Genomic DNA, 13,627 nt, shown 5'->3' with positions numbered 1-13,627 from the left:
ACTGTTAATCCCATGGTCTAACAACGAGTGTATGAGAGAACTAGACTGTAGAAAACAGTGGCATGGATTCTGTGAGGAGGAGAGTTTGAACATATCGGGAAATGGAGGAGCTTATTAGAGGATCAGGTAGTGGGGATCTCCTGAACTTGAGTGGAAGCTGCTGAAGGCTGAATTAAAAAACTGCATTGCCAGCAGAGTCAGAGTAGAGGTTTATTTATTTCTTTATTTGACATTTGTTAACCGGGTTAGTCCAACTGGGCAGGTGGCCCCTTTTCAGCAGAGACCTGAGGTGAAAAGCTCCAAAACAGTAACAACATTAACAGAATAATCATAGTACAGAGGATTATACATAAACTAAGAGAAATACAATTTAAAATATATCTACAAGTGAGATGCAACATGCTAGAAAATACATTACACATGACTGGGAATTGTGCAGTTAGTTGTGTAAGAATAAGATAAACCAACATGCTATAAATGATCAGTAAAATTTAACATCATGGAGTACAAAGTTACAAACAATAGGAGACTTCGAAGCAGAGATAGTGAGAGGATGTAGAAAATATGAAGCTGTGGGGTAGACATTATGTTGGATCATTACACAAGCATGTTCATGATATACTGAGAGTATCTTTTAGTGCTGTTTTGAATGAGTTTGGGTTAGGGATCTGTCTGACACTTGGGGGAAACGTCTTCCAAGCCTTAGCCACTGCGTAGCTGTAGAGTTTACCAATATTTTTTTGGGGCACATTCATAATCCATATGATTATGGAAGGTAGTGTCAGACAAAACAAGATGTGTGGTAAACTCATTTTGTCAGCACCATACTTTATTCATTAAAGGTATAGCCAATAGTGCTGGCATTATCGAAACATAAACTTATGTTGGTTAGAGATATGGATGAAGTGGGTGACTGTGTTGGGTAATCTCAGTTTGCCATCAATGAATGTTGGTGATTCCCTACTGGTTAAGAAACTCAGTTTGCCATCAATGAATGTTGGTGATTCCCTACTGGTTGAGAAAACCTATATTTTTATCTGTGACCCTTTAGAGCTGTTTTATGATACCTGCTCCATTTTGTTTTCTGTTTTAAGAAATCTGCTTGGGCTAGTGTTTTTGTTCTCTGTGAGAGGTGGACACTTAAATTATCTAATGGTATAAACAAACAGGCAGAGGCACGGCTGCAGTTCTTCAACCAAGTTTAATGGTACCAAACACGAACACAAGCGCTTTCACTAATTGCTTCTTCAGGTGTAGTTGAAATGTAAAAAGACACCATCCTTATAGTAATCAAACATATCACATGACCTGCAATCTAACAACCTTTAATTAAAACTGTACCAACCCATAAAAGCCTATCATTAAAAAATGAAATTATAACAAACAAAGCAGTTGAAAAACACATATACATACACAAATATATAAAAATGCTATGTTATAACATATTACTAATAAAAATACAAATTAAGGATTATCTAAATAATGGTCGGGTTTTTAAGATAAGTCTTAAAGGGACTTGGTCATTTAGACCATGTCCTGTATTCGCCCTCAGTTTATCAATCCATTCAGCCTCCAACTCTTCCGTTCTACTCTTAATGTCCCCTCCTCTTACATTGTCTAAGCACCTACCCAAAACTGTAAAATTAAAAAGATGTTGTTCATTTGTATCAATAACATGCTTAGCCAATGCATTATGTGGGCTTCTTTTTTTCATATGATACAAGTGTTCTCTAATTCTGAGTTTAAGCTATCAGTTTTTCCCACATAGTACTTCTGAAATATTTTGCAGGTGGCTAAATAAACAACATGTATGGTTTCGCATGTTGCACTGGTCACTATTTTAAATATTTCACCTTTGTCTGGATGTACAAACTCTTTATCCTCAGAAATATATCTACAATACTGTCAATTCCTAAAGCTTTGGTTCCCACATCTTTATACATTACCTGATAGTCTCTAGTCGTACAGAGTCTTCTTTTCAAACATTTTGTTTTTCTTAAATGTAAATTGGAGTTGTGAATCTAATTACTTACTCACCTGCTTATCAGTCATTAAATTATTCCAGTGTTTGTTAAAAATATCAGTATATAATTGAATATTTCTTGAATAGATTAAGCACATCCTTAATTTATTTGGCACAATATGCCTGTTATTTGAGGTACATATAGCCTTCTTTGAAAAATACGGTTTGGCTCTCTTATTTCTTAACTTAGCCACTTCCGCTACATTTTTTTTGTATGAATTGTCTATCATACCCTTTATCAGCGAGTTCGATTTCAACTGTCGCGAACTGCTCCTCAAAATCATTATCATTAGCATTCAACCTGGAAGCTCTATAAACTTGATTTTGTACCACATTCCTAAAAATATAATTTGGGTGCATGCTCTGGCTATTCAGTAGACTACTGGCATGACATTCTTTCCTGTATAATTTAGTACTTCATTCATTGTTGCTCCCCTTATATATAGTTACATCTAGAAAATTGACTTCATTAAATGACCAATTTACAGTAAACCTAAGGAACTGTGTAGTGTTATTAATAAATTCGACAAATTCCATCAATAGTTCACTAGACCCGTTCCATAAAAGGAACAGGTCATCCACAAACCTATGGAAAAATACAATGTGGCCTTTGAATGGACCTTTAATTATCCATTTATTTTCCCACTTTGACATTACTGCATTGGCATATGTATTCGCGCAAGGTGTTCCCATTGCAACTCCATTACATTGCCAAAATATGTTCTCTCTAAAAAGAAACACGTTATTTTCCAAAGCCAGCTTCAACAAGGCACTAATTAATTCTACTTTTGATTTAATATACTCTGTATCATTATCCAACTATCTAATGATGCTATCAATTCCTAAATTATTAGGAATCACTGTAAAAAGTGAAACTACATCTAATGTAACCAAAAGGTACTGTCCAGATAGTCTCTCCTTCTCTACAAACTCATGTAAGTCTCTTAACAAATGTTCAGTATCTTTAAGTATAAATTTAGATTTATCTATCAGTTTCTGTAAGTTTTTTTTTAAGAATATCGAGATGGACTCTGTGCACCAGTTTCTACCGGCTACTATCGGTCTCATGGGGGCGTGGTACAAAATTTTTATGTAATTTCAGAAGCCCTTGTATTATAAGAATGGTGGAATTCAAAATGGTGAAATATTTTAAAAGTTCATCATCTATTAAACCCAGACTTTTAAGCCTTTCTAACTCGCTAAGCACTCCTTCCATCATTTTCTTCACCTGTATATGAGTAACAATTTTATAAAAATTTGTATCACTCAACATATCAAACATTGTCCTATCATATACACTCCTATCCATCAAAACAGTCTGTCCACCCTTGTCTGCTGGCCGTATCATTATAGATGGATCAGTTTGCAACTTAAGCAAAGCTTCATACTCATTCTTGGTTAAGTTATACAACCTATTCTTCTGACATCTAGCTTTTTGTGAATAATAAACTTTATAAGCATCCTCTATACAGAGCTGTTCAAAAGCTTGTATCAATGGGCTAAGCTGTGGAACAAACAAGCTAGGTTTCTTGAACATATCCATAACAATTTCATCACTAACATTTTCATTGAACATGGTTTTTAACATAAGCGTCCGTGCAAACATTTTAATATCAAATACAATTTCCGTAATATCTGTATCTGCTGTGGGAATAAACGATAGTCCCTTACTAAGCACATTAAGTTCTTCTGATGACAAAACACATTTCGACAAATTAACTACTAATGTATTATGTTCTAAAATGCTTTTTTATGGTATAAGGACTCACCGTCCCTTCTTCGTATTTCCTTTTGGTCCTGGTTGTGCTTCTCCCTCTCTGACGACCTCCGTGTTGTCCACGTCCCCCTCTGCTCTCAGATCTCTCCCTCATTGGGAGTGGAAAAGTTAAACATGATGGCCTGCTCGCCTGAAAAAAAGTTAGTGATTCATTTGTACTATTATTCGGAAAAGGAGCCTCTCCATTACCCTCATGATGTATCTCAGCTATCGTAACGATAGTTCTCCTTCTTGCTCTTGAATTTTCTGTGGATCAGTCGCTGGCTTTCGCCTCCGCGTAGACCTGGACCCGCCCTTCCCTTGCTTCCTGTTGTACTGTAGGCATCTGATTGGTAGAAGTGTACGTATTGCTCACATTGTGTGTAGGCTCATTCGTCATCTGATTTAAGACATTTTCAGGTGATTGGGATACATCCCTCAGCCACATGAATATGTTACCCAATCGGAAATCATTGCAATCTCTATGTAATTTTTTAATTTAGTTTGTAGCAGTTTTCTGGAGTATATGGAAAGCTTTTCCATTAACTCATTCAAATGTTTATGTACGAGCTCAGCTCAATAACAACTGTGTAAGCTAAAGTATTTAATCTTAACATCATTGGTCATAGTCACTGTCTCTCTTTCAGCACCCGCTATTAACAGCTTCAGATTTACCCATACTGGTCTTTAAATTCAACTTTTGCCACTCACTTAATAGTGTGGCATCTCAGTTCATTTTAACAGGCATTTTAAGGACTCTCAGTACTCGAGGAACAATATTTTCTTTAATACACACTTCTAGATGAAACTGTTCATATTGTAACCTCTAACTTAAACAATTCTCTTTCAAGTGCCAACATATCATTTTTAAAGGCTAGAAAGTCAATATTAGGCAAATCTTCGGTCTCATCTATGAAGGTGCTATCATATAATGGATTAACACTCTCGCTAATCTTAGAAATAAAGTCTTCCACAGTTCATTCTACCTGCCTTTTGGTAATGGCAGGATCCTATGCTAACTCTGTATTGTCAACTCCTGTAGCCATAGTCCTGGTATTGCTGGAGAAAACAGACAAACTCTGAAAAATTATGTAAAACAAGCCAGCAGTAACCAGGTACCTCCACACAAAGAGCAAAAGAAGTAACAAACGGTATAAACAAACAGGCAGAGGCACGGTTGCAGTTCTTCAACCAAGTTTAATGGTACCAAACACAAACACGAGCGCGTTCACTAATTGCTTCTTCAGGTGTGGTTGAAATGTAAAAAGACACCATCCTTATAGTAATCAGACATATCACATGACCTGCTATCTACCAACCTTTAATTAAAACTGTACTAACCCATAAAAGCCTATCATTAAAAAATGAAATTACAACAAACACAACAGTTGAAAAGCACATATGCATACACAAATATATAAAAATGCTATGTTAGAGACTATCAGGTAATGTATAAAGATGTGGGAACCAAACCTTGTAGGAATTGTCAGTATTGTAGATATATTTCTGAGGATAAAGAGTTTGTACATCCAGACACAGGTGAAATATGTAAAATAGTGCAAAACCATGCCTGTTGTTTATTTAGCCACCTGCAAAATATATCTGAAGTACTATGTGGGAGAGACTGATAGACAGCTTAAACTCAGAATTAGAGAACACTTGTATCATATGAAAAAAAGAAGCCCACGTAATGCATTGGCTAAGCATGTTATTGATACAAATGAACAACATATTTTTAATTTTAGAGTTTTGGGTAGGTGCTTAGACAGTGTAAGAGGAGGGGACATTAAGAGTAGAACGGAAGAGTTGGAGGCTGAATCGATTGTTAGTTTGAGGGCTAATACAGGACATGGTCTAAATGACCAAGTCCCTTTAAGACCTATCTTAAAAACCCAACCATTGTTTAGATAATCCTTAATTTTTATTTTTATTAGTAATATGTTATAACATAGCACTTTTATGTGGTGAATACGTATTTTAACAAGAGGGAGGAGCATAGGGTGACATACAAGAGTGGAGGAAGATGCACACAGGTGGATTATTTATGTAGGAGGGCCAGTTTGAAGGAGATTGGAGACTGTAAAGTGGTGACCGGGGAAAGTGTAGTTAGGCAGCATAGGATGGTGGTTTGTAGGATGACGTTGGTAATCAAGAAGAGGAGGAGGAGTGTGAGGGCAGCACCAAGGATCAAATGGTGGAAATTGAAAAAGGGTAATTGTGAGGTGGAGTTCAGGGATGAGTAAAGACAGGCACTGTGTGGCAGTGAAGAGTTACCAAATAGCTGGGTGACTACAGCACAGCTAGTAAGGGAGATGGCTAGAAAGATGCTTGGTATGACATCTGGACAGAGGAAGGACTACAAGGAGACATGGTGGTGGAATGAGGAAGTACAGGAGAGTATACAGAGAAAGAGGTTGACAAAGAAGAAGTGGGATTGTCAGAGAGATGAAGAAAGTAGACAGGAGTATAAGGAGATGACGTGCATGGCAAAGAGAGAGGTGGTGAAGGCTAAGGATAAGGCATATGAAGAGTTGTATGAAAGGTTGAACACTAAGGAGGGAGAAAAGGACCTGTACTGATTGGCTAGACAGAGGGACTGAGCTAGGAAAGATGTGCAGCAGATAAAGAATAATGAGGGAAACATACTCACAAGCGAGGAGAGTGTGTTGAGGAGATGGAAAGAGTACTTTGAGGGGTTGATGAATGAAGAGAATGAGAGGGAGAGAAGGTTGGATGATGGCAGGGATAGTGAATCATGAAATACAATGGATTAGCAAGGAGGAAGTAAGGATGGCTGTGAAGAGGATGAAGAATAGAAAGGCTGTTGGCCCAGATGACATACCTGTGGAAGCATGGAGGTGTTTAGGTGAAATGGCAGTGGAGTTTTTAACCAGATTGTTTAATGAAATCTTGGAAAGTGAGAGGATGCCTGAGGAATGGAGAAAAAGTGTTTTGGTACTGATTTTTAAGAATAAGGATGATGTGCAGAGCTGTAGTAACTACAGAGGGATTAAATTGATCAGTCACAGCATGAAGTTATGGGAAAGAGTAGTGGAAGCTAGGTTAAGAAGGGACGTGATGATAAGTGATCAGCAGTATGGTTTCATGCCGGGAAAGAGCACTACAGATGCGATGTTTTCTCTGAGAGTGTTGATGGAGAAGTACAGAGAATGTCAGAAGGAGTTACATTGTGTTTTTGTACACTTAGAGAAAGCGTATGACAGGGTGCCTGGAGAGGAGTTGTGGTATTGTATGAGGAAGTCAGGAGTGTCAGAGAAGTATGTAAGAGTGGTACAGGATATGTACGATGGTAGTGTGACAGCGGTGAGGTCTGCGGTGGTAGTGACGGATGCATTTAAGGTGGAGGTGGGGTTACATCAAGGATCAGCCCTGAGCCCTTTCTTATTTGCAATGTTGATGGAATAGTTGACAGACGAGATCAGACAGGAGTCCCCGTGGGCTATGATGTTTGCAGATGACATTGTGATCTGTCGAGAGAGTAGGGGACAGGTGGAGGAGACCCTGGAGAGATGGAGATATGCTCTAGAGAGAAGAGGAATGAAGGTCAGCAGGACTAAGACAGAATGTGTGTGTGTGAATGAGAGGGAGGATAGAGGAATGGTGAGGATGCAAGGAGTAGAGGTGGCGAAGGTGGATGAGTTTAAATACTTGGGGTCAGTAGTTCAGAGTAACGGTGAGTGTGGAAGAGAGGTGAAAAAGAGAGTACAGGCAGGATGGAGTGGGTGGAGAAGAGTGTCAGGAGTGATTTGTGACAGACGAGTACCTGTAAGAATGAAAGGGAAGGTCTACAAGAGGGTAGTGAGACCAGCTGTGTTATATGGGTTGGAGGTAGTGGCATTGACAAAAGGCAGGAGTTTGAGCTGGGTGTGGCAGAGTTAAAGATGTTAAGATTTGCACTGGGCGTGACGAGGGTGGACAGGATTAGGAATAAGTATATTAGAGGGTCAGTCCAGGTTGGAAGGTTTGGAGACAAAGCCAGAGAGGTAAGATTACGTTGGTTTGGACATGTGCTGAGTAGGGATGCTGAGTATATTGGGAACAAGATGCTAAGGATGAAGCTACCAGGTAACAAGAAAAGAGGAAGGCTTAAGGTAAGGTTTATGGATGTGGTGAGAGAGGACATGCAGGTGGTTGGTGTGACAGAGCAAGATGCAGAGGACAGGAAGAAATGGAAACAGGTGATCCGCTGTGGCGACCCCTAACGGGAACAGCCGAAAGAGGATGATGAGATAGCAGGTCATGTGATATGTTTGATTACTATAAGGATGGTGTATTTTGCATTTCAACCATGCCTGAAGAAGCAATTAGTGAAAGTGCTTGTGTTCGTGTTTGGTACCATTAAACTTGGTTGACGAACTACAGCCGTGCCTCTGCCTGTTTGTTTATACTATTTGTTACTTCTTTTGCTCTTTGTGTGGAGGTACCTGGTTACTGCTGGCTTGTTTTACATAATTTTTCGGACTTAAGTTATCTAGACTGCACATTTTACAAGTTTTTTTCATTGGTTAAATTGTCTCTTGAGTGATAACTTAAATACCCATGAAATTCTGGACCTCTGTCTTTGAAAAGATTTGAAGCTTGTGTAAACTAAAGCATCGCTTGTGATTCCCTGCTGTGTTTCCCACCCACCCTCCTATTTGTTGATCTGTTTTTTAAACACGGTGATTTTAAGCTGCCCACCGCTGCTGTAAATCGAGCTTAATAAGGTCTTCCCTTTCTACACTGCTGTTGATGTCCTTCAAGGATGCATCTGCAGTCATCACATATGGGTTGTCCTGCCTCAGGCAGCCCTTCGGTCGGCCGGATTCCAAAGTCTGGGTCCGGCGTCGGCTGATGTCGCACTTTCCCCGACGTCAGAGCGCCTGGGGTATAAAAGCATCAGCCGACGCCATCTTCCCCAGTCTTTCTTGCCGCATGGTGCCCGAAGCAGAAGCAGTTCGCAAGTGCCGGTCGGCCAGCTCCTGTAATTCAGCTAACCGAAGACTTCAAAAGCTAAGTACCCCGTTGGGGACTCTTTCTTGCCTCAGCCGATGTCAGATAAAGTTAATAATTGTTTAACTTGTGGGAAACAAATACCTCATAAGGATTTCCACTCTTACTGCCTCCCCTGCTTAGACCCAGACCACGAAGTCTCGGCCTGTTCAGCCTGTGCTTCCTTCAACCGACGCACTCTTAGACGTCGGTCGGAGTTCGCAGAGGAGTTTTTTGGGGCTACTTTTTCATATAAAATGCCATCGGAAACCCCAACTTCACATTTAACTAAGAAACGGAAAGACAAGGACCGACACACGCGGGCCGCAGTTTCGGCTGAAACCACGGCTAGGCCTACCGCGAGTGTCTCGGTCTCGGCTGATACCGAGTCCTTGGTACTTCCGAACCCTGAAACCGTACAACCGACAGCCTCGGCCCCGGAGGCCCCTGCCGAGTCGGTTATTGAATTTCCTTCAGAAACTGGTGTCTTGGAAGCTTCCGACACCATTCCACTAGACAAAGCTACACCAGCACGTGGTGCAGCCAGGCCTCCTGCATCCATGTCCATAAAGGCTTTTACCAGGGCTAAAGCTACTAAACACACAAAAGCTATGCCTCCCAGGGTTATTCCTCAGGGACCCACTTCTAGTTCTCAGATCCTAACTTTGGCAGAGGACCTTATCTCTTTAATCAGGGTCTCAAAGCCCCATCCGGACAGGGGCTCTCAACCCCCTCTAGACAAAAGGCCCAGGGTTGACCCCCCTGATCCCCACTCCTGAGAGGAGGCCTCTGATGGCTCTGATCACTCGGACTACCAGGAGGAGGCTTTTTCAGCCTACGAGGATTCGGATGCAGAGGAGTCTATCCCCTCAGCCTCCCCTCCTGAAGAGCTATCCTTCGGGGAGACCCTTCACTCTATGAGAGAGCATTTCAAATGGCAGGGCCAGGAATATTCTGATTCCAGGAAAAGATTAAGAACCTTTCTACATTTACCTCAGCATAGACCTTTGGCTATTCCTCCTGTTTTAAATGTCATTGATGATGTGCACTCTGACTCTAGTATAACCCCTGACACTCTGCCTCCGGCTCCTGTTAAACCCGATAGGTATTACAGGGTCCCAGACTCACATAATTTTCTTTACAAGGCCCACTCTGCTGATCCTGAAACTATTTCCCAGGGCCCTAAAGGGGTTGCAGCTGCTACTACTAAGAACCCACTCCCCTCTGCAAAGGAGTCCAGGGCTTTAGAGAGATGGGGTAAAAAAGTGTATACTTCTGCCACTCTTTCTATGAGGGCATTAAATTGTCAATTTCATATGATACAGTACCAAGAGTATTTGTTAGAAGAAATGCATAAGAAACTGTCTTCTTCTGAACCCCTTGATCGCAAATCCCTTCAGGATCTGGTACATAACTCCCAGCAGGTTAGTAACCATTTCTTGCAGTGTGGTTATGATGCATTGGAAGCTTCATGTAGGTCAGCAATGACAGGTGTAGTCATACGTAGGCATGCTTGGCTGAAGGAACAATCTCTGCCAGACCATGTTAAAGCTAAGCTTCTGGATGCTCCACTGGAAAAACAAAAATTATTTGGTTCCACTGCTCAGGAGGTCCTAAAGAAATTTGAGGAAAAAGCAAAATCTGTACAAACAGTTAAGGATTTTCTTCAAGTCCAACCACCAAGATTCAGCAGAAATTGGCCTACCAAGAACTGGTCCTTTCCGGACACAGAAAGATTTCAGAGAGGCAGGAACAGGCGTACCAGAGGTAGAGGGCAAGCTAGAGGCTCCTACAGAGGCCGTCAGTGGCAGCCACCAAACCAGACAGGTAGTGCAGGACATACAACTGCTGCACAAGGACAGACTCAATGACTTTGCTTTGACTCCGCCAACCAGGGCTCAATTAGAAACACCTTTAGGCGGAAGGCTTTCTTTATTCTCAAAAAATTGGCACAGCATTACAAGGGACAAATGGACACTGCAAATAATAGACAAACGGATACAGGTTCCATTTTCACACATTGCCAAAAAGAAAAGGCATGCCAGATCTGCCACCAAATCAAAGGGCAGAGGCTTTGAAACAAATCTCAAACTTAAAACAAATGAAAGCTATAGAAAAAGTTCCTCTTTCAGAACAAGGCCAAGGATTTTATTCCAGACTATTCCTTGTTCCAAGAAAAGAAAATCAATGGAGACCTATTCTCGACTTGTCCACACTGAATACTTATCTCATTGTGCCAAAATTCAAAATGCTGACTCTACAGCAACTCCTTCCCATGCTGGACAAGGGGTCTTGGCTGGTGACTCTAGACCTCAAGGAGACATACCTGCATGTCCCTATCAGACAAAGTTGCAGAAGACACCTCAGATTTCTTGCAGGGTCAGAGCATTATCAATTCTCAGCATTGCCCTTTGGCTTATCTACTGCGCCCAGAGTATTCACGAAATGCCTGGCATCAGTAATTGCACACTGCATACTTCAGGGGATTCAAATATACCCATACCTGGACGACTGCCTTATACAAGCGGACAGCCAACAAAGTTTGGTAAAGGACTTAAATTATGCCATCAACCTTCTGCAGGCCTTGGGATATACAGTCAACATGCACAAATCAAGACTTGTTCCATCCCAAAGAATAACCTTTCTGGGTGCGGATCTAGACACAACCACCCAAATGGCCTATCTCACAGAAGAAAAACAAAGACAACTACCGGATTACTTCAAGAATCTGACAAGACAAACTCAGCTGACTGCAAGGAAAATCCTGCAGGCCCTGGGTTACATGGCATCCTGCATTCTTTTGATCCCACAAGCAAGGCTGCATATGAGAAAACTACAGTGGTACCTAAGGAGTTTATGGACTCAGCACAGTCACAGCTTAGAAACTTTGATCCCACTCATTCCATGCCTTCAAAAGGAATTTCTGTGGTGGGCTCAGGCCAGCCGGTCCAACAGGGGGTTGCCCTTCACAAAGCCAAAAGCCACCCAAGCTATTACAACGGACGCTTCAGACCTAGGTTGGGGAGCACACATGGAGGGCAGAGGTATTCAAGGACAGTGGTCACAAAAGGAGCTACGCATGCACATAAATCAAAAAGAAATGCTAGCAGTGATACATGCAATCGAGGCCTTCAAACTCTTTCTGCATCAAGGCCACCTTCTAATAAGGACAGACAACACCTCAGTTATGTGGTACATAAACAAGCAAGGAGGCACCCATTCCTACCCTCTTTGCAGACTGGCAATGAATCTATGGGATCTTTCCTTGAAACTCAATATACAGCTGCAAGCCCAGTTTATGCCAGGGAAAGACAATATACTGGCGGACAGCTTAAGCAGAAATATCATGGATGCGCACGAATGGATGCTGCACCCAGACATCTTTCTACAGATAACACAATCATGGGGGAGGCCGGACATAGATCTATTTGCCTCCCCCCACAATCATCAACTGAAGACATTCTGCTCAAGGACATACCACCCACAAGCGTGGAAAGTGGACGCTCTCTCTTTCAGCTGGAGAAATCTAACAGTGTCTGCATTTCCTCCTCTTCCATTAATGACCAAGGTGTTACTGAAGATCAGGACAGAGCAGCCAAAAGTGATTCTGATAGCTCCGGACTGCCAAGACAGCACTGGTACCCACTGCTAAAGAGCATGTCACGTACGGAACCATGGCCTCTTCCTCTATGGCCACTTCTACTGACACAGCACAATTACAAAACTCTGCATTCCAACCTGAAAACCTTGCAACTAACAGCTTGGAAAATACCTTAACTCCTCCCCAGGATAAGCTATCCCAGAGAGTGAAGGATATCATCATGGAAGCTCGCCGCCCTTCCACAAGAAAGGCATATTCAGCAAAATGGAAAAGATTTCTCATTTGGAACACCACAAAGGGCCTAGATGCGACAGTAATGAGCATGGCACATATCCTGGAATATTTGGCAGAAATGTTCCACAATGGTCTTTCTTATTCTTCCATAAAAATTCATGCTTCAGCAATTTCAGCAGAATACAACACGGATCCACCTGTCTTCTCTCATCCTCTCCTAAGACTGTTTCTAAGAGGAATCAAAAACATGAAACCTCCAAGGAAACCACCTCTACCTGCTTGGGACCTTAACTTCGTGTTGGAAAAACTAACGCTGCCTCCATTTGAACCAGCAGCATCTGCAGATCTACAGTACCTTTCATGGAAGACTGCCTTCCTTCTGGCCATAACCTCAGCAAGAAGAGTATCGGAGTTACAGGCCCTGATGGCAGTACAGCCATTTCTTATTTTTCATCAGGACAGAGTTTCATTGAGAACCAATCCTACATTTATGCCAAAGGTGGTATCCAGGGTTTCATTAAACCAAGCTATTCACTTGCCTACCTTCTTTCCAAATCCACAAAACAAAGGGGAAAAACTTCTGCACACCCTGGACATACACAGACAGTTGCGCTACTACCTGGACAGAACTAAAAGTTACAGAAAAACTGACCAGCTGTTGGTAGCATATGCTGCGGGTACACAAGGAAAAGCAATTTCCAAACAGACAATTTCAAAATGGATAGGAAATTGCATTTGCTTTTGTTACTCCTTTCATGGAAAGACTGTACCAGCTAACATTAGACCTCATTCCACGAGAGCAACAGCCACCTCCACAGCCTTCTTAAGAGGGGTGGCTACCAAGGACATTTTAGAAGCTGCCACATGGAGCTCCGTGCATACATTTGCCAAGCATTACAATTTACCTTTATACTCCAGATCCAGAACAGGCTTTGCTACGGCAGTCCTGCAGGGTATATTAACTACACCATCCTTTACTTAGTTCCTCCACCCCCAGATTGGCTATGGTATTCTACCCATA

General features: G+C 41.6%; 1 protein-coding gene across 2 annotated transcripts in view; it reads left to right on the top strand.

Annotated features, from left to right (window-relative positions):
* The window catches only part of CDK10 (cyclin dependent kinase 10), a 957,465-nt gene that overhangs the window by 685,020 nt on the left and 258,818 nt on the right, over positions 1–13,627 (top strand). The gene's annotated exons all lie outside the window — the stretch shown is intronic.

This window comes from Protopterus annectens, chromosome 8.part1, assembly GCF_019279795.1.
Source record: "Protopterus annectens isolate FY-2018-M chromosome 8.part1, PAN1.0, whole genome shotgun sequence".
NCBI classification, from domain to species: domain Eukaryota; kingdom Metazoa; phylum Chordata; order Ceratodontiformes; family Protopteridae; genus Protopterus; species Protopterus annectens.
Note: the sequence above shows the minus strand (reverse complement) of the source record. Positions and strands in the feature narration are given on the sequence as shown.